This window comes from Arachis ipaensis, chromosome B1 (assembly GCF_059453495.1).
Source record: "Arachis ipaensis isolate K30076 ecotype BB chromosome B1, ASM5945349v1, whole genome shotgun sequence".
Taxonomy (NCBI): domain Eukaryota; kingdom Viridiplantae; phylum Streptophyta; class Magnoliopsida; order Fabales; family Fabaceae; genus Arachis; species Arachis ipaensis.
Genome location: NC_142436.1, coordinates 46,689,425 through 46,711,191, shown reverse-complemented (window position 1 = coordinate 46,711,191; position 21,767 = coordinate 46,689,425). Strand labels below are relative to the sequence as shown.

The window sequence follows — 21,767 nt, the reverse complement described above, 5'->3', positions numbered from 1 at the left end:
GTCACAGACGGTGATGATTCAATTCGAGAAGCCATACGAGCAGTTTTTTCAAACGCGACGCATAGGTTATGTGCTTGGCACTTTGAGAAGAATGTCACGTCAAACGTGAAGGATGAAAATTTACGTCGGCTATTTAATCGGTGGATTTATTCTGATATGATGGTTGAATACTTTGAGGTGGAGTAGGCCCAGGCTGCAGCCGATTATGGCTTCAGGACGCACTGTGGTGGAACCAAGTGTATGGGAAAAAGGAGATGTGGGCAAATGCTTTCCTGTACGAGAAATTTTGTGCCGGGTATCAGACAACATCACGGTGCGAAGGGATAAATTCAGTGTGCAAGAATTTCCTTGAATTAAAACACAGTATGTTGGAGCTTGTTCAGAATCTAGAACTTCTTGTGCGGGAGTATAGGAACAATGAATTGCTGGCACAGTTCAGGTCTATTTATAGTAAACCGGTGCTGACAACCTCGCCGGACTCCCTTGAGCATCATGCAGCTTTGCTTTACACAAGAGCGGTATTTGGAGATGTTAAAAGGGAGATTGAGAGTGTATCTTCAGTTAATTTTGTTGGGGTGAGGAGGTCATTGACCACGAAGGTGTACATAGTTGAGGAGTACGGTCATCCAGGCCGTCATATTATAGTTTTATATGATAAGAATATGGGTAAATTAGAATGTTGTTGTAATTTTTTGGAAAATTCAGGGGTTTCCATGCGAATAGATGTTTTTTGTGATGAAGCATCACTTGTTGACAACACCTAGTAGTCTAGTGTTGAAGCGTTGGACCAAAGAAGCAAAATCATTAGCGGCATACATCGAGAAAACAGATGACAGGGGTGATAGAGGATTCTTGTTTTGCCATGGAGCACTTCATTCGGCGTCACAATGGTTGTTCTTTTTAGGTGCCCAGCAGGTTAGGTTATTCACTGTTGCTTTGAAGGGCATTCGCCGACTATGTGCAACCTTGGAATCAGAGTTGGCCAAAGGTGTCCATCCTACAAACTCTAAGGCATGCGGTGAAATTCGAGATCCTATTGTTGTGCGAACAAAGGGAGCACCAAGGCGTCATAAGAGGAAGGCATCGAAGAGAAAGTGTGCTAAGTGCAACAAGCTGGGGCATACTAAAAGGACTTGCACAGATGGAAGGCCTCGAAAGGGCAAAAGGGCCCGACTGTATACATTCGATTCGGATGAAGACGAAGGACAAAGTGGAGGTAATATAGATTGTTTTATAAATTTCTTTGTTGGTAAAGCGTGAAGGTTTTTAATTTGCTTAGATACTTGGCAGCAACGGCTTCTTACTTAAGGTTTTTGATGTGAAGAACCTTTTAGTGATACAAAAATTGGTAACAATTGTGAGTTATTTAGGTTGCTGAACTGGACGTCACTGGATCCAATGATCAAATGATCGGGGTAGAAGAAGTGTTCGAAGGTGGGTCTCTTTGCATGCCCGAGGTAGAATCCAAGAAACCGGTTCCATTTCGCAGATACCGTAGGCAAAAGTCGTTCGGAACCAGCAACAGTGTTGGTCCAAATCAACAGGTGTGTAACTGAACGCATAAACAATTAGTATGTTAGACTAATAATGTTTGGCATCTTGATAACGAGTTTGATGAATGACACTGTTTTAGGTTCTGGAACTATTCCACAACTTGTCTAAACTGGTGTAGATGAGTGAAGCTTTTGTTCGAGGGTTCCATCCAACCGCATGTTGGTTAGTATGGACTACTTTTGTGTGATTATGATGTTACCGCCATCCGTAGCCCTTTAATGTTACTTTCATGTTAAACTAATCCATGTATACTTGCATGGGGACCACTATGTTTGACCTTCTCTTGTTTGTCCTCTTGAGTGGTTTGTCGTTGCATGAAAAGGATTCAGTATTTGGCAGAAGTTTGTGTAATATTGTTAATTACTGTAGCGAGAAGCTATGTTGCATGTTTAGTCATACTTATATGTTCAACTTTTTCATAGGTTTTATTAAAGAATTTAAATAAGGTTTAATTACTCTGCTGATCCCTATAGTTTCACAAAATTTTCAATTAAGTCCCTATACTTTTTTTCTTTGGGTAAAGTATATTTTTTGTCCCTAAAGTTTGACAAAAGTTTCAAAAATACCCCTAAGTTTTATTTTATTTTAATTTTGTCCCAGAAGTTTTTGATTTGCATCAAATATACCCCTGACGGCTAATTTTCAAAAAATTAAAGACCAATTCAACAACAATTTCATAAGAACAACCCTCAACACAAACAAATCAAGCATAATTTTCATGCATTATTGTTAGATTGATCTTAATTGTTTTGAAAATTTAGCCGTCGATGGTATATTTGATGCAAATCGAAAACTTTTGGGACAAAATTGAGACAAAATAAAACTTAAGGGTATTTTTGAAATTTTTGCTAAACTTCAAGGACAAAAAGTATACTTTACCCTTTTTTCTTTTAATTGAGTCCTTGCACTAAAAATTTTTTTTACTTGGATCCCTACACTTTTTTTCCTTTTATTTAGGTCCCTATACCAATTCTTTTTTTTAGTTTGGTCCTTATAAAATTAAATCAATTACTACTAAAAGGGACTTAATTAAAAAAAATTTGGTGTAAGGACCCAATTAAAAAGAAAAAAAGTATAGGGACCTAATTGAAAATTTTACGAAACTATAGGGACCAACAGAGTAATTAAACCTTTAAATAAACACTTAATGTAAATACAAAATAGGTGCACAAATAGCCAATTGTGTAGGAAAAAACGAAAAACTGGATGCATGACTGATAGGATATGAAGAGCTTTCTTAGGTTGGGAAAGGTTTGTTGCAAGGGGCTAAGTAATGGTTACACAGTTATGTAGCAGAGAAAAGTGTGAAAATTTTCCAAAGTAAGTTTTTCACTTTGTTGGTGGTTTGCTGTACTATGATCAAATTCCTATTGATTATTAGGTCCGTAGCTAATAACAAGACGGTGACAACATATCAGTTTTCTTAGTTCCTACTATACGAGCATCATTGAAAATTGAGTCACCATAAATGATTTATTTTTTACAATCTGCAAACAACCGAGAAGAAGTTTTATTTAACTGAGTAGTATCACTGCGATATTTGGTGAGTAACATTAGATATTTACTTGATAACTTATGAATGTAACTGCAAAATAAGAACTAGATAATGTAACCGCACAACCGACCTCATTGTTAACCGCCTTAATGTACAATTTAACTGGTAATGCGATGCTAGACAAAGGTCATAGAATGAAAAACTTTCTGGAATTAAAGTTTGGTATAAGCGTTACCCACTGTTAATAGCTTAGAAGATGGAGCGTACTTCACATTCAGCCTAGGCATTTGAAAAATTTGTTACAAGAACGTTGTGACAGCCCAAAAAATGAAACCATACTTCCTCTTGTGAAAAGTGGACCCAGATACAACAATCAACCCACTGAATTCCAAGGGACCAAAAGATGGACACAACAAAAGGGCCTGTTTATATAAACCCATCAGCCAAATAAAAAGACACACCAAAAGGGCCTCTTTATATCAACCAAACAGCCCATCATTAGAAACATGTTGGTTGGAACTAAAGGGGCATTTTACATCAGCAGCTCGTGTTATAATGTTTAAATATTCCACCTTACATGACCTAAAAAAATCCAAAAAAAATCCTATAATTGGCCACCAAAAATGGTACATCTTGGTTGAGTACATTCTATATGGTAGGACTTGTATTAACATCCACTTGGCCAGTCATCTTCTTAGTCTTTCTGGCTGATTTTCTATATCTTTTGTCTTAATATTCTACAGCTTTCTGACCGATTTCAGCTCGATAGGGATTGTGTCTCCCAAATACAATACAACTGCTAACCTCATTCTTGTATGTTCGTTAACGACGTACAAAATGGCAAATGTTACAACAAAAACAGTATTATGAAATGGTGATTTTGCTAACAAATTGACGGACCATAATTGGGGTTATGCAGTTACCGGTAGGACGTAGTTACTCCATAGATGGGACTGGATCATCCACTGGACGACCCACACTCTGCAGTCATCACTGAAGTTAACAACATTAGGCAACAAGGACGCACGATACATCAGTCCAATAAGGAAAAATGATTGGTAGTGTTATACCCGTACAAGAAAACAACTAAGGATTAGGTATGTGAATTTTTTTAAAGAATGTACATAATATGATAGTTAACATGGTTCTGCCCACCACTTGACCTTTGATCTATTAAATTAACAACGCAATAAATTTTCATAACATAAAATTTACAAGTCAAACAAAAATTAACTTGTCACATAGAGAACCTGATGCACCAAAGTATATCATAACAGGTGCTTATATGCTTGGAAAAAACGTACTCCCTTTTGAGTGGAGAATTTGTGATTGGCCACTGATGAGCGAAAATTGTCGTGTCGGTCTATATTTTCTTCTTATAGAAAGAATTACTTCATTGTAAGCATAGCTCCAAACCAACAAACAATTCCCACATCAAAAATTTGAGTTGTCACATGTACAAAGCCCAATGAATTTATAACCGGAGTATTTAGACTCCGAGTCATCTCACAAGGAATTGCAATGAAGTGCTCAACTATTGGCTATGAAAATGCAAAGGGGGTTTGATTTGGTAATTAACAAGAAATTAAATGACAAGAAAATAAAATAACAAGAACTAATGAAATAAAGGAAAGAACTCTTGGCTAGACATAGGTAATTGAGATCACCATCCTTGTCTACAAACCAAATATTGATAATTATGAGAGGCCAACCTATTAAGTCTACTTCCAAAAGCCTTAAGTACGTAATATCTACTCCTAGGCTTGAAGTACGTCAAATAGGCTTGATCACATCAACCCATAAGTCCCAACCTATCTACTAATTAGATTAGTAGTGGGTTGGTGTCAATGAGTATCAAATTGATCACCAAGAGTTCTCAAATCACCAATTCAATGAGACCCAATGACTCAAGGTCACTCAATTCCCTTACCCTAGGCCAAGAGTAAAGAAAACTACTCAAAAACTAGAAGAAATATTTTATCAAACACTTAGAATGCAAGAAAATTAAACATCACCAATTGTAAGAATTAACAAGATCCATAACTATCATCAACAAGAAATCAATAATAGCAAGCAAGATCAATCATAAAAGAAGCATAGAAACATGAAATTGCATTAAAAGAAAATTAGATCCAACAATGTTCATCAACATAAAAGAGAGCAAAACATGAAATTAACAAGAGAAACTAAGAAGATTAAGACAATATAACACTAAAATGTAAAGAGAATTGAAATCAAAACAAGAATTGGAAGATAAAATTGAGAGTGATTAACCTAACTTTACCCTAATTGCTATCCTAAATCTAGAGAGAGAGGGGAGAGCCTCTCTCTCTAGAATTCTCTCCTAAAACATGATGAAAACTAAACTATGACTACTTGGTTCATTCCCCCTTCAATTCTTGGGTTCAATAGCATCAGAAATGAGTTGGATTGGGCCCAAAATGCTTCAGAAATTGCTGGGGGCGATTTCACTTTTAATGGGCCATGTGCAGCATCGGCGCGCACGCGTACATGGCGCGTGCGCGCCCCTATACATAAAGCAAAATATGGAAAATTTTATATCATTTTGAAGCCTCGGATGTTAGCTTTCCAACACAACTTGAATCGCCTCATTTGAACCTCTGTAGCTCAAGTTATGGTCTATTGAGTGCGAAGAGGTCAGACTTGACAGCTTTACGGTTCCTTCATTTCTTCATGAGTTCTCCCACTTTGCATGCTTTTCTCCTCACTTCTTCCATCCAATACTTGCCTTCTAAACTTGAAATCACTTAACAACCATATCAAGGCATCGAATGGAATTAAAGTGGATTAAATTTAGCTATTTTAAGGCCTAAAAAGCATGTTTTCACACTTAAGCACAAATCAAGGGAGAATTGCAAAACCATGCTATTTCATTGAATAAATGTGAGAAAAGTTGATAAAATCCCCCAAATTAAGCACAAGATAAACCACAAAATCGGGGTTTATCAAATCTCCCCACACTTAAACCAAGCATGTCCTCATGCTAAGAATAAAGAAGGACAAGAAAAGGGTTATGAACATTTATTCAATGCAAATAAACTATATGCATCTATCTATATGAATGTAACTAAATGCAAAATGATTCTACCTACTTGGTCAAAAGCAAATCAATCTCCAAGAGCATGTATGAACAAGTTGGGCTAGGATCATATGATGATTCATGAACTCTACCAATTCAAATATCAAAATGAAGTACAAGTAGACTTGCAAGAAGAAAAGCTCACGAAATCCGAGAACAAGGAATTGAGTATCGAACCCTCACTGGAAGTGTATCCGCTCTAGTCGCTCTAGTATATAGAGTCGATCACTCAATTCTCTTCTAATCATGCTTTCCATGATTTGGTTTTCATCTAACAATCAACAATTATTCAATGCATGCATACACTCATCATGAGGTCTTATTCATAGGTTGTAATGGGGCTAGGGTCAAGGTAGGGATGTATATGGTCAAGTGAGCTTAAAAATTTGCATCTTTGATTAGCCTAAGCTCTCACCTAACACATATGACAACCTATACAATTCTAATGCATTACCTAGCTACCCATGATTCCCCCTTTTTCACATACTCATGTATTCTTTTTAATTCACCACACATATGCATTGATTTTTATTGAACTTTAGTTTGGGGCATTTTTGTCCCCTTTTTATTTCTTTTTCTCTTTTTCTTTTCTTTTTCTATATATATATATATATTCTTTTTCTTTTTCTTTATCATCATTTTTTTAAAGTATATACAAACGTATCAATGCATATGGTTTTACATATAATGCATGAATATGTACCCAATTCCTAATATTTTCAACAAAAATAAAAATTACACTTTTACCTCAACCAATGTCCCAAGTTTCCCACACCCAAATGATACACACCCTCACTAGTCTAAGCTAATCAAAGATCCAAATTAAAGACATTTATTGTTTTTCATTTAGGGGTAGTGATGTGCTATAATTAAGAACAAAAGGGATTCAATAGGCTCAAATTTTGCTAACAATGGTTGATGAAGGGTAGGCTATTTGGGTAAGTGAGCTATATGAAATGATGGCCTCAATCATATAAATGCATGTATACATGGAACAATGGACATAAAGAATCAAACAAATCAAAGATTACAATCATAGAAAGAGAACAATGCACACAAGAATTGGGATAAGTAGTTATATGATGTAACCACACAATTGAGCTCAAAACTCACATGCTTGTGTTCTTAACTCAAAAACCATGTTCCAAAATAAATTCTTCAAGCAAGTTTATCACAAAAAAATTTTTCAAATTGGTAGGGTGCCCTAAAAACAGTTTTTCTTGGAAAAGAAATCATCACCCTAACCAAGTAGTCCTAACATAAAAAGAAGTGGTAAAATATGTACAAATTCTAACTATCATGCAACCTATCATGCAATGCAACAACTAACTAAAAAAGACAAAAATTAAGAATTGGTGTTGAAAAAGAAAGTTGTTACCCATGGAGGTCGGTCGGACAACCTCCCCACACTTAGAAATTTGCACCGTCCTCGGTGCATGCAAAGAAGAACAAGGTGGACGGGTAGCTTCAATTGATGAGCTCCTTCAAAAGCTTGTGCAGAAGGACTTGTTTATTGCCCCATTTAAAAGCTTTCTCATTCCTTCCTTCTTGGTGGCCAACCTAAAAGGAAAGAAAAAGAAAGAAAATTAAGCCTACAACAAAGATAGCAAAGCAAGTGGAACATAGGCGGGGGCTAATGCCAAATAAGAGTAAGGTTCTCACTACATGTTAGCTACGCATGTAAGTGAGAAAACAATTCAAGCAACAGCATATTAACTAATACTTGATGCAAGAACAAGTTAAAGCATGAAGAGCACATTGAGCATCAAGTTCAAACATAAATTGACACAAACAAGATTAGGGATAACCATGAGAGTAATTGGCCCTATCCTAACACAATGACAACAATGTATAAAAACAAGGGATCATGAGTTAGGAAGGATTAAAGCACTAATCTTGTGTGTAGAGAAAATATTACACTTAATGTCAAACAAGTCACAAAGCACCAAGATTAACCAAGAAATTCTCAACAATTGAGTAAAAGAATTCAACACCAATATTAAAATAAGAAACTTAGAAAATAAAAGGAAAAACAAGTTACAAAAATAAAATTAAAATGCAATGAATGAAAACAAGCAAATGCAATAAAAGAAAATGAAAGAAAAGAAAAGAACAATTTTTATTTTATTTTATTTTTTATTTATTTTTTATTTTTATTTTATTTTTTATAAATTTTTTTTTAAAAGAAAAAAAAATTTTCAAGAGAGGAAGAAGAAGAAAAAGAAAAAAGAGTAGAAAGAAAGAAGAAGAAAAGAAGAAAGAAGGAGAAAGGAGAAAGGAGAAAAACAGGGTGCAAATCCGTGCATATGCGCCATGCGTGCTTAGGCATGGATGTAGCAGGTACAATCCGCGCGCGCGCGCCATGCGTGCTTACGCGCGGATGCGGCAGGGACAATCGGCGCGCACGTGCCATGCGTGCTTACGCGCGGATCGCCTGGCACAAAGTAGGCATAAAGTGGGCACAACTCTCGGGTTTTAGTACTAGGAGTTGTGAAACCACAGCGGCGCGCGCGCGCATTGTGCGCTTGTACGCGTATGCCCTTTTTTTTTTTTTTAGAGAAACAGGGCACTTTCCTAATCTACAAGCATTCTAAAACAATCAAAAATCAAATTTAACAATAAATCTTTTTTGTTTTTGAAAAATTTTCAAATACACTAAAAACAAAACTTATACTACAAGCAAAACACTACTCAACAACAGCTAAGCTACAACTTAAGGCAAAAATCTAATCAAAGAAACCAACAACTAAAATATTAAAACAAGAGTATGTAAAGAAGAAAACTACCTAACAATGGCAACCCAATTCATCCATTGATTATATTTACAAGAGAATGGAAAGAGTTTACCATGGTGGGGTGTCTCCCACCTAGCACTTTTAGTTTAAGTCCTTAAGTTGGACATTTGGGAAGCTTCTTGTCATGGTGGCTTATGCTTGAACTCATCTTGAAACTTCCACCAATGCTTGGACTTCAAGTAAGCTCCAAAATTCAAGATCAATGGCACCAAGCTTTGATGAAGTTCCACACAAGCTAAGGGCTTCTAAAATTTGTCTTCATATATTCACGGATCCCAAATCTTGTTTCTACACCCATCTTCAAGTTGATCATCACAATTCCAATTGGGTGGTTTAGCCTTAGAATTCTCAAAGAAGCCTCCAAACAACTTCCTAGACCCAAACAATCTATCTTTACACCAACCTTTGCAATTAAACTTTGAACATATAACCATAATGAACCTAGAATGATGCTTCCAACCACTAACCATCTCTCTCCTACTCTTGACTCCACAAAGAGCTCTAAGTTGACTATCATTTTCTATCAAACCATATTCGAGTGGGAAAGTAAATATTAGAGATAAGAGTTTTACCCACTTGAATGTTGTGTAGGATGGTGACTTAGGAAGGGGTGGTCCCAATGATCTTGTAAGTTTCACTCCCTTGTGCTCTTCTTTGACTACCTCCACCTCTTCACAAGCTTCTTCAATTTCAACCTCTTCCTCTTGGTAGCTCTCTTCCAATTCAATCTCTTCTTCATTGCTTACCAAGGGCATGGGAGGTTGTGCATCTTCTTCTTTAATCTCAATTTCAAGCCCAATGGGAGAAGATTCAATTGTAGATAAGAAATTCTCACTGATTGAATCCATCTCTTGATCAACCTCTTCCAATCTTTCATCACTCATACTATGCCTTGGAGGTTGCGCATTATCCTCTTCAACATCATTTTTAAGCTCATTGGAAGAAGGTTCAACAACTTCCACAAGATCATCAACAATATCACTTGCTGTGGAAGTGTTTTCAAGCTTAGAATCCACCTCTTGTTCAACTTCCTCTAGCTCTTCAACCGTTTCTTCTTCTTCAACAATCTCTTCACTCTCCACTTGTTGCAAGACATACCCCATCTCCTTGTCCTCATGTTGAGATTCTAAAATCTCTTTCATGCTCCTTTCTTCGATTGATTTCTCACATTCATCCGTGGAGATGCTTTGCTTGTTGCATGAGTCCCATGAGTCCAAGTTGGCTTTAATTTTGGCAAGGTTAGCCTCGATAGCTTCATAATTCTTTTGGGCTTCCTCTTGATCCTTTTAACGGATTATTTCTTGAAGCTGATCCATTGCTTCCTTGAGATGATCCATTGGCTCTTGGATGGATGGATATGGGTGTTCTTCCATAGAGGGTTGTGGTGGAAAGGGAAATTCATTATGTGGTTGAAAGTTATCATACATGGGAGGTAATTCATCTTGGTGATAATATGGAGGTGGTGGTTCTTGATGGTATTGGTGGTGGAATTGGGGTGGTTCTTCATATGGTTCATATGGTTCACAAGGTGGTTGGTATGGTGGATATGGGTTGGGGTCATATGGAGGTGTTTGGTGAAAAGGGGCTTGTGAGTAAGGTAGTGCAAAATTATGTTGAGGAGGTGGTTCATAGGCATATGGTGGTGGTTGTTGACAATCACAATAATGGTCACCATATCCATTAGATTGATATGCATTAAGATGAGAGTTATACCCATAAGAATCCGGAGGTTGTTGTTGCCAAGAAGGTTGATCAACCCCTTGAGGCTCCTCCCATCTTTGATTGTTCCATTCTTGATGCATATTGTCATTATAGCTCCCATTTCCTACAACATAATTTGAACCAAACTCATAGCCAAAGTGGTGAGAATTCATAATAGCAAGAGAAAATAAAAAACAAAACTAGTAAGAACTAATAAAAACTAACTCCTAAAACAAGCAAAAACTAGCAAAGAAGCATATTAACATATATACAATAGCCAATAACACAACACCATTGCAACTCCCCGGCAACGGCGCCATTTTGATGAGCAAAAATTGTCGTGTCGGTCTAGATTTTCTTCTTATAGAAAGAATTACTTCATTGTAAGCATAGCTCCAAACCAACAAACAATTCCCACATAAAAAATTTGAGTTGTCCCATGTACGAACCCCAATGAATTTATAACCGGAGTATTTAGACTCCGGGTCATCTCACAAGGAATTGCAATGAAGTGCTCAACTATTGGCTATGAAAATGCAAAGGGGGGTTTGATTTGGTAATTAACAAGAAATTAAATGACAAGAAAGTTAAATTACAAGAACTAATGAAATAAAGGAAAGAACTCTGGGCTAGACATAGGTAATTGAGATCACCATCCTTGTCTACAAACTAAATATTGATAATTATGAGAGGCCAACCTATTAAGTCTACTTCCAAAAGCCTTAAGTACGTAATATCTACTCCTAGGCTTGAAGTACGTCAAATAGGCTTGATCACATCAACCCATAAGTCCCAACCTATCTACTAATTAGATTAGTAGTGGGTTGGTGTCAATGAGTATCAAATTGATTACCAAGAGTTCTCAAATCACTAATTCAATGAGACTCAATGACTCAAGGTCACTCAATTCCCTTAGCCTAGGCCAAGAGTAAAGAAAACTACTCAAAAACTAGAAGAAATATTTTATCAAACACTTAGAATGCAAGAAAATTAAACATCACCAATTGTAAGAATTAACAAGATCCATAACTATTATCAACAAGAAATCAATAATAGCAAGCAAGATCAATCATAAAAGAAGCATAGAAACATGAAATTGCATTAAAAGAAAATTAGATCCAACAATGTTCATCAACATAAAAGAGAGCAAAACATGAAATTAACAAGAGAAACTAAGAAGATTAAGACAATAGAACACTAAAATGTAAAGAGAATTGAAATCAAAACAAGAATTGGAAGATAAAATTGAGAGTGATTAACCTAACTTTACCCTAATTGCTATCCTAAATCTAGAGAGAGGAGAGAGCCTCTCTCTCTAGAATTCTCTCCTAAAACATGATGAAAACTAAACTATGACTACTTGGTTCATTCCCCCTTCAATCCTTGGGTTCAATAGCATCAGAAATGAGTTAGATTGGGCCCAAAATGCTTCAGAAATCGCTGGGGGCGATTTCACTTTTAATGGGCCATGTGCAGCATCGGCGCGCACGCGTATATGGTGTGTGCGCGCCCCTATAACTAAAGCAAAATATGGCAAATTTGATATTCTTTTGAAGCCCCGGATATTAGCTTTCCAACGCAACTGAAACCGCCTCATTTGGACCTTTGTAGCTCAAGTTATGGTCGATTGAGTGCGAAGAGGTCAGGCTTGACAACTTTACGGTTCCTTCATTTCTTCATGAGTTCTCCCACTTTGCATGCTTTTCTCCTCACTTCTTCCATCCAATACTTGCCTTATAAACCTGAAATCACTTAACAACCATATCAAGGCATCGAATGGAATTAAAGTGGATTAAATTTAGCTATTTTAAGGCTTAAAAAGCATGTTTTCACACTTAAGCACAAATCAAGGGAGAATTACAAAACCATGCTATTTCATTGAATAAATGTTAGAAAAGTTGATAAAATCCCCCAAATTAAGCACAAGATAAACCACAAAATCGGGATTTATCAGCCACGTAAGGGGAAAGAACTGAAAAAAAATAAACCAATTACTTACGATCCATCAGCTTGTTGTCCGATCTCAGGCTCCACTATTTCATAAGTGGATGGCTTGTGCATTTCATTTGTAGTTCCTTCGTAGAAAAAGTCATCACACAACAAGTTCTCCAAGAAAAAAGCCTGTTTCATCCACAAGCCAAGATGCATTATTTTAATTTAACAAAATGCATCTTTCCGTTGTTTCACAGAAAAGTAAATTGAGTAAAAAAAATTTTCCATCAATTGTGCTTACCACATACAACATCTGATCCTCACGGGACTTTGTAAGCTTAGAATCTTTCAACGAGTCAAGATACACTAACTTTCAGTTGAAGAAATCAATGATCATCAGATACCAATGATCCTCCGTGTGCAAGGGAATGTAAACCTGAGGATGTTGAACAAAACAGTGTGTTTGCCACCTATAGAGACATTTAACATCTGATGAAAAATGCAGAAAGTTACCTTAAATAGTTGGTCTGCCTTTCCCATGAACTTGCGCTTGATGTATTCCAGCGTGCTTGGACAATAATTTGTTGGATTAACCGCGATTTGCTGCAATTGTAAGAGTCACATATAGTAATTTTGTAACACTTAGAAGGAGATGTGCTATACATTCGTTACCTGGAAAGAGGTGGGAAGCCACCACCTCTTGAGAACAGAATTCAACATAGCTCCTTCGGTGCACATGACAGCAACCAGACTGATCACCTATCAAATGGGAGGAAAAAATGATTTATTCACGATTATGATAAGGGTCAGTCAATGGCTTTCTTGAGTATGTATGGAAAAAAATCAAACGGAATCAATGTTGTATATAGTTTGTACGTTGTCCATGAGCCGTTCACCAGGACAGAGGGTGTGTAGGGCACGCTTGTCTCCAAGACAGTGCTTGGTTGGGACGAGGACCTCGCTATTAAGTAACAAGGAAAGTATTTGAAAGAACTGAAGATTGATGGTTTAGAGGTTATAGCAAACTCTCGTTGTAAGTATAGTTACTAAACCAAGCAATCAACCTTTCTTACAAACGTTTTGGTTGTCACAAGTAACAAACCCCTTTTTAAATTGTTAACCGAAGTATTCAAATCTCGGGTCGTCTTCTCAAGGAACTGCAGGGAGGTATGTTCTTATTACTGGTTATGGAGATTGTAAATTTGGGGTTTCAAGAATGAGAAACAAATATGGCAATTAATTTAAATGGCAATTGAAAATAAATAAATACTGTAAAGCAAACTTTTGGCAAGGTATGAGAAATTAGAAGTTCAGAATTAGTTATCCTTATCAATAACAATGAAAGTTGAATCTTAATTCCACTTAGTCAACCTTTGCTAAGCAAAGGAAAGTCAAGGGACTAATTAGTTTGACCTTCGAATCCTATTTATTTCCTAAGAAAAGATTGGGATTATTAAAGTTCAGTTTAATTAGCAAAGATAACAGTTATCAATTATATTGAGCTAAGATAACTCCCGAGTTACTGATTTCTTAACCAAGACCAAAAGGGAAAAAGAGTAAAATTGCTGGAATAAAACTATCCTCAGATGGGAATAATTGCAACTAATAAATAAGCTAAAGCAATCATAAACTGAAATACCTCATATAACATTAATTCAAAATAGTAATCTGTAACATGGAAAAATTCATAAATCAAATAGCAAAAGTAATTAATCTACTAAATAATGGCATGAATAAAAGTAAAAGGAAAACTTAAAGCAAAGGAACATTAAACCTGGGATCGAGAGTCACTCTTAAAACTAAGAGAAGTCCTAAATCCTAATCCTAAGAGAGAGAGGAGAGAACCTCTCTCAAAACTAAATCTAAATCATGAAAACTAAACTAAAAGTGGAGACTCTCTCTGAATGGATGCATTCCCTCACTTCATAACCTCTAGTCTATGCCTTCTGGACTTGGATTTGGGCCAAAAAGGGCCTCAGAATTCGCTGGGAGCGTCTTCTGCAATTTCTGGTGCGTGGCCTCTGTCACGCGTCCGCGTGGGTCACGCGGTCGCGTCATTCGGAGCTTTTCCTTACCACGCAGTCGCGTCAGTCATGCGATCGCGTAGATACCAGTTTCTTCAGAAGCTCCATTTTGTGCTTTCCTTCCATTGTTGTATGTTTCCTTTCCATCCTTTAAGTCATTCCTACCTTAGAAGATCTGAAAACTACTCAACACACTAATCACGGCATCGAATGGAATTAAAGGTGATTAAAATAATTAATTTAAAAGCATAGGAAACATGTTTTTCACATACATCACATAATAAGGAAGGGAAAGTAAAACCATGCAATTAACATGAATAAGTGGATGAAGGATTGAATAAATCACTCAAACTAAGCACAAAATATATCATAAAATATGGGTTTATCAGTATTATGTCGACATATCAATTATAGAAAACATCCGACGCAAACAAGAGAATCGAAATCGTTCAAGATAGATAGCTAAACCTCTTCGGCAAATCTTTTCCAAAAACATAGGCGGCAACTGCAAGTTCCATTCCAACGAACTCCATTCCCTCAGGTGGTGGGAATAGTAATTCCATACACTATTTATCAAATCATACTTAGGAGAAACTCTAATAGGCAAAGAATATATGATCCTTATATATATTCATCAATAGGATGATAATGGGCATACCTTAGGTGTCTCAGCACCATCCATATAGGTATTAGAATGAGTGTAATAGGTGAATGGAGTTCCATGACCCTGCTGCTGTACCTCCAACATGACATCGGTGCTAGACTCTTCTTCCTCAAAGTATAGCTTCCGCTAAGAAACATGACCATAAATGAAAAACACATGGTATAAACACATGAGGCTCCATGGAGACCAAAGTACCTAACAAAGAAATGTAGCTAATCACACATGACAATCATTTCAACCCAATCTGACCTTCAAGGAACTATTCGCAGTCTTCGACTTTGCCGATTTCAACTCTGGCGTCCTCCTTGCTACCACCCTTGTCCCTGTCTTCTTGGTGGCATCGCTGGTCTTTCTAGGTCAGTCACGTCTCTCTTTTGCTGGAGCGTTATTTCCCTCATTCTTCTTGGCCGGCGCAGGATCTTCTTTGGTTGACACATTCTTGATCAAAGCTCCGAGTATGTGGCTGTGGCCTTCAACCACTTATGTCAGCTTCTTGATTTGGTCTCCATGAGACTGCAGAAGGGCCTTCGTTGTTTTCTCATCTTTATCCAGATGCTGCAAGTACAACGAATAAGTATCAAATTAGCACATGAGTAACCACATCAAACCGACTATAGTACAACCCTCGTGACATCTACATCTCAACAAATAAGCTTGACCAAATAAGAACTCATACCTCTCTAATGCTACCAAGGAGACATAACACTTGTTGGTCCTGCGTTGTCCCATTCTCACTGGCATTAGTTCGTCCTTCCCTACAAAAAAAATAACCCGCCATATGAAGGCATCATTTTACACAACTTAGTGTATCTATGCTCGTACAAACTAATAATCTATACATGTCAAGTTCAGACTGTGATGCTGGGGTATCTTCGAAAAATTTCAACACATCTCTTTCCTTGCCAAAGGGTGAGACACTGTTTTTCTCCATCGGTGTTGGTTAGCAGTAAGCGTCCTTGCTGTGTGGAAAGAAAAAGCAGTTGTATGAGTAGTGTTAAGCTCTCCAAGCGTGCATGCATTCCTTTATCAAGACAATGATGCAACCATAGTTACTGGGCTTGGGCCTTGTGCATCTTGGACCGGTGAAGTCAGGGAGGCCCAACACACAGTCTTGCTTACATTGAGGGTCACTTCCTGTAGTGTATCATTCCTAACTTGTACATGTCCTAACAATTATTTTTTTATAAAATATTTGCATAGTTTTATTAACCCTTAGCATACTCACTCTTCAAGAAAGGTTAAGTGTGAGAGAAACCCTGCTTTTAAACGTATTGTCACATCATAAGACACCCATCATCCCTTTCTGATGCGCTCCCATCAATCAATGAAAGCATCATATCCTTTCTTCACAAGAAAAAATCTAAAAGATTTACCCATTGTATCACCGAAAGCGTGGTTAACAAAATAATTAACACTCGCGCCAACTAAGAACATGAGTTCTTCCTAACCACTTTGAACCACTGCTAAATTAAATTAATGTTGTTAGATTAAGTGATAAGAATCTGGTTCCCCCTAAAACTTGGTATGCCTTCTTTAATTTTATTTAATTTTCCCGCCATACGTAACTTACCGGAAAAATTCAATTATAATAAGATTTTATCATCCACAATAATAATAAAAATATAACTCGTACAAAATTAGAACCTAAAATAATAATAATAACAACATTGTTGAGAGTACATAAAAAGAGTACTAAAGTATGTTATTTTATACGTTATTATTATTTTAACAAGTACATATTAGTTTTTATTATCAAAAGAATACTTAAAAAATTGTCTATTTTTGTATGTTATTTTTTACATAAAAAATGAATATTATTTTTTATTACAAAAGTAAAAATTCATAATATACCCAATTTGGGTACTGTAAAAATAACTATATAAAAAATATAATGAACGAAGTAAAAAAATGGAACTAAATATACTAAACAAAATAATATCATAAATTAATATTATATTTTTTGAATTATTAATAAATCATCAACTTACAGGCGATGTAAGCATGTTTTTAAGCAAATAGCTTGCTAATAAAAATATGAATAAATAAATATCCAATTCAGTATTTTTAAAAACAAATATCCAACTTTGTTGTCAATGTTTTTTATTTTTCTGTCTTCTTTTAATTTTCATTACCGTAAATTTCATAATTCGTTGATGATAAGTAAAAATCATCATGACAGGATTCCTTCTTTAATCGATAATTCCGAAGTTTGCTCAAAATCATCTTTTTCTTTAGTTTGTGATTCTTTATTTTAATTATTACTCATACCATACTATTGTCTACATGTTTCATAACCAACAAGTATATGAAGGGAAATATGTCATATTCTTGATCACAAATACAAGTACCTAAAATAATTAAAAAAGAATAACAACACAAAAGCAGGATGCATATAACGGTAGTATACTTTTTGTGTGACTAGTATTCTTGATCATTTCTTTTTGTGTTTAATTTTAACTAAAACCTATTATTTCTAACAGCATAAAGTTACTTGTATAAAGTTATCTTACTAATTAGGAAATCTTTACCCAATTACTTTCTCTAATGAAAATCACTTAGGACGTGATTAAACCTGCCTCAAACCAACGTGTAAATTGTATCCCATCATGATCCAGATTAAGCTTGTTTCAACCATAAAGCCCAACTAAAACACCTGCACAATACTCAGTTACAACCAAAAGAATGCAAGTCTTCCATCTACTCAAAACAAAAGAAGAGATTAAAACTAGAACCAAATACACGAACACAATCACATGGAGCCTATTCGTCCAATATTTCTCCAAACATTTCAACTTGTCCCCTAAGATCTTCGTTTTCAACTGCTCTGTGACACAGCCAAGAATGCGATAATTGTAATCACTAACAGTATATCCCGTAGCAAAAAGAATCTTCTCAACCATTGTGAATGACACTTCTTGACAAGCAAAACGTTTCTCGTAGCATAAGGGACCATGAGCCACAAGATCTAGACCTCTGTCATTCTATGGAAGAACAACCGTAAACCCAAAAAGAACATCACCATCCCTTGAGTTGATTTCCTGAGGAACAAAAATCGGGGGACCAATCCGGAAGAAAGAGCACGCTCGCATCAACATGAGCTCCATGTCTTCGACATGCATGAACGCACTCTCTATCAAAGGCACCACCACTCCACGACCCAAATATGCATGGTCTAACACTTACGCACATCAATAACATGACAACTCCTTCGACATTAAACGTTTCATAAATGAAAATGTTGGAAAATGCTTAAAAAATATATTTTAACATCTTACCTCCCTCTCCACCAGAGTTGCTGCCACCACCACAATGCTGGCTGTTCGCTGCCACTACTCCCGAGCATCCTTGCTAAGATGATGGGAGTGAGCAAAAAGCCCCTTCTAACAATCTAAACGGTCTTCTGCTCACTGGTTGAACAGCATGTGCTGGCTGACGGGTGGAAGGAGTTGCGGCGCTGCGCAACCAAGCCAAACCCTCATCCAAATCCTGAAAGCCACGATATTCACAGTTTCGGTAGCCATTCACTTGTTGGTTACACTCCTTCCATGTCCTATAAACACCAGGGACACGACCCCTGCGCACTACATAGACGGGAAAACAACCAGCTTCAGTGCTCATCACGCTTAACGCATAGAGGGAAAAATGTATATTTGAGGAGGAGGGGAGGAAGCAACACTGACACCACTAATATCTTCTCTCACATCTGACCCTAACTCATTATAAAGCCATTTTATATACCATCCCTATAAGATACATCCCACGCTCGCAGGAGTTGCACCCACATCTCATGTGAGTGTCCACTTCTGTACACAATAATATAGTAATTGTAAATATTAAAAACATTAATAAAAATAAGAACAATAACAAAAAAAAATAATATACAAACTAATATCTTTATTCGGATGAATAAAAATATAAATGAGAAAAAGTGTTAAATATCTTTATTTATTTATTTTTTAACGCCTTTCATAAATATTATAATAAATTGCGTACTCATAAAGATTTTATTATTAATATGACATATGTAATGTTTAAAAGGAATTTTCTATATTTTTAGTTCACTTAAATGATGCAAATTTATGCTATATAAATAATTACTAATAACAACACGATAAAGGACAACATTTAAAAAATAATAGAAATATTATTTTTCTGTCTTAAATATTATTTTTCTGTTTGGTTAGTAGCATACATCACATATTTATTTATTTATTTAATTTTTTAGGTTAAATATCAAAATAATGCACTACATCCTTTTGTTTTCTTTATCCATTTAACAATATACAATCCCTTCCATTTTATGTGAACACGATGACAAAATAAAAGTTAGAGAAGCTTAGTCACATTCCCTGAAAATTAAAAAATCAGATCACCCAAACAAATCCAAAAACACATTAGCCCATTCCCTTTTCAATGCTATCTTTGACTTGTTTTTATCCACAAGAAAACTTGTTTTTACACAGTTGCATAAAAAATGGTGATCCAAGCCCAAAACTCAGTCATGACTACATACATAAAAAAAATACAACTTCTCCAATAGCCCTAACTTGCCAAAAATAATTAACATCTCATTACACTTATTAATTTTTCTACATTGTGCAATACATCTGCAAAACCACTGTTTCTACCTGACATGCTGTTTCATCAGCTGAACTTGTGAGCATGGACAACCAAAACAACATGTTCATCGAACAAGACATCCACGTAATATCCACAGGTGTAGATGTTTAATGCCATTCACACCATAAAACTCCCCTTAAAATTAAACACCAATTGCAAATTTTCAACAATCAAAGAACTCTACAATTTACTGTCCACAATCTACTGTCTGCAACAGGTCTCCTCCTAGATTACTATGCACGTCTACATCACACACTCACTCTATTAGGTCCCTTGGAGAGGAGCACTTGGAGGTAGACGTGTACATTTAGTCATTTACACATGTAGAAAAATTTTATTTCTACATAGTAGCAAACGCCTTAAAGAAATCATTGAAATTGAATATCCTGAATATGAATTGAATAGATTAATATTGTTTAAGTGTAAATGATTTAATTGTATTCTTAATCATAAAGTCAAGATTAATAAACAATTTGACATTGTGAAGGTATATCATAATAGAGAATATTTAATATATGATCTTTTTATATTTGTTCAAAATACAATTCAAATTTATTATATCTCATATCCTAAAAAGATAAGAAAAAAATCAATTGGTTGGTTGTTATCAGAATTAAATCAAGACACAGTTAATGATCACACTAGAACATGCATATTAAGATGAAACAAAACCTGTAGAACCGATAAAGAATGATGAATAATTAAGAGGTTTAAGGGTGGAGGATAGTGTATATGAAAAAGTTCAAATGAATAAAATAAATGCAATTCACAGACATAATGGAAAATTTAAATTTGACAATGAATCTAAAATGACGGTGAAGATGGATCACATAGATGCGTCACATAAATACATTATTTGATAATAATAATAATAATAATAATAATAATAATAATAATAATAATGAGAATCAAAACAACGTTGATGACAATGATTATGATAGTGATAGTGATGATGATTAGTCTATCTCATTCGGATTTGGTCAAAGTTTTATATACATATTCATTCATACTATATAACATTAGTAGAACATTTACAGATAGATTATATTTTTATTAGTTTAATTTTGATAGTAATTAATTATAGTAGGAGTACATAAGATTAGTCATAAAATAATTTTTGTGCAGTTCTTTTTATTGTAAAAATTTTAAACGGATGAAAACAGAAAAACTACAAAAATTTGTAGCTAATCTTATGTACTCCTTATTTACTTTTATTATAATTAATTATCATTAATATTAAACTAATAAAAAAATATAATTTAGGTAACACTTGCGTCTATACATGCTAACTAGTTTTAAATTCAACTCACCTAACTCCAACTCATGCGATTTCGAACATTATTAAAGGACATTATTCTCAATCATGACCTTCGTGGAAAAAAAAATACTTAATGCTACTAGAAAATTTTTGTAGAAAAAGTTTGAAGTAAGTTGTAGATGAACATTTAATTCTTTGATAGATTAAAAATTTCTTTTAAGTCTAGAAATTTTAATTTATATCAACTTACAACTCCTCTTACTTGTATTGATTATTCAATGCAAATATCAGTTTGTTCTTTTAGACTTTTATTGGATTCGAAGTGCTAATTTACTCAAAAACTTGTTAGAAAAAATCCATGTAAACAGTGCCAAACTACAATGGATAAGTGCAGATATCAGTTTATTCCTTTAGACTTTCATTTGGCTTGAAGTGCTAATTTACTAAAAAGCTTGTTAGAAGAAGTCCATGTAAACAGTGTCAAACCACACTAGATAAGACTTAACCGCGATGTTCTTTGTATTTATTGGAAAGAGTATACAAGACAAGTTAAATGGAGCTTCTAATTGTCTTTTAATTTTATGTTAGTTTTAATTTATATAATTTTATTCTGAGTACGTACTC

At 35.3% G+C, this 21,767-nt stretch overlaps 1 pseudogene; it reads left to right on the top strand.

The window, feature by feature from the left end:
* The first annotated feature begins 156 nt into the window (after window positions 1–156).
* Window positions 157–1,672, top strand: LOC148576447 (protein FAR1-RELATED SEQUENCE 9-like; annotated as a pseudogene).
* The last annotated feature ends 20,095 nt before the right edge of the window (window positions 1,673–21,767 follow it).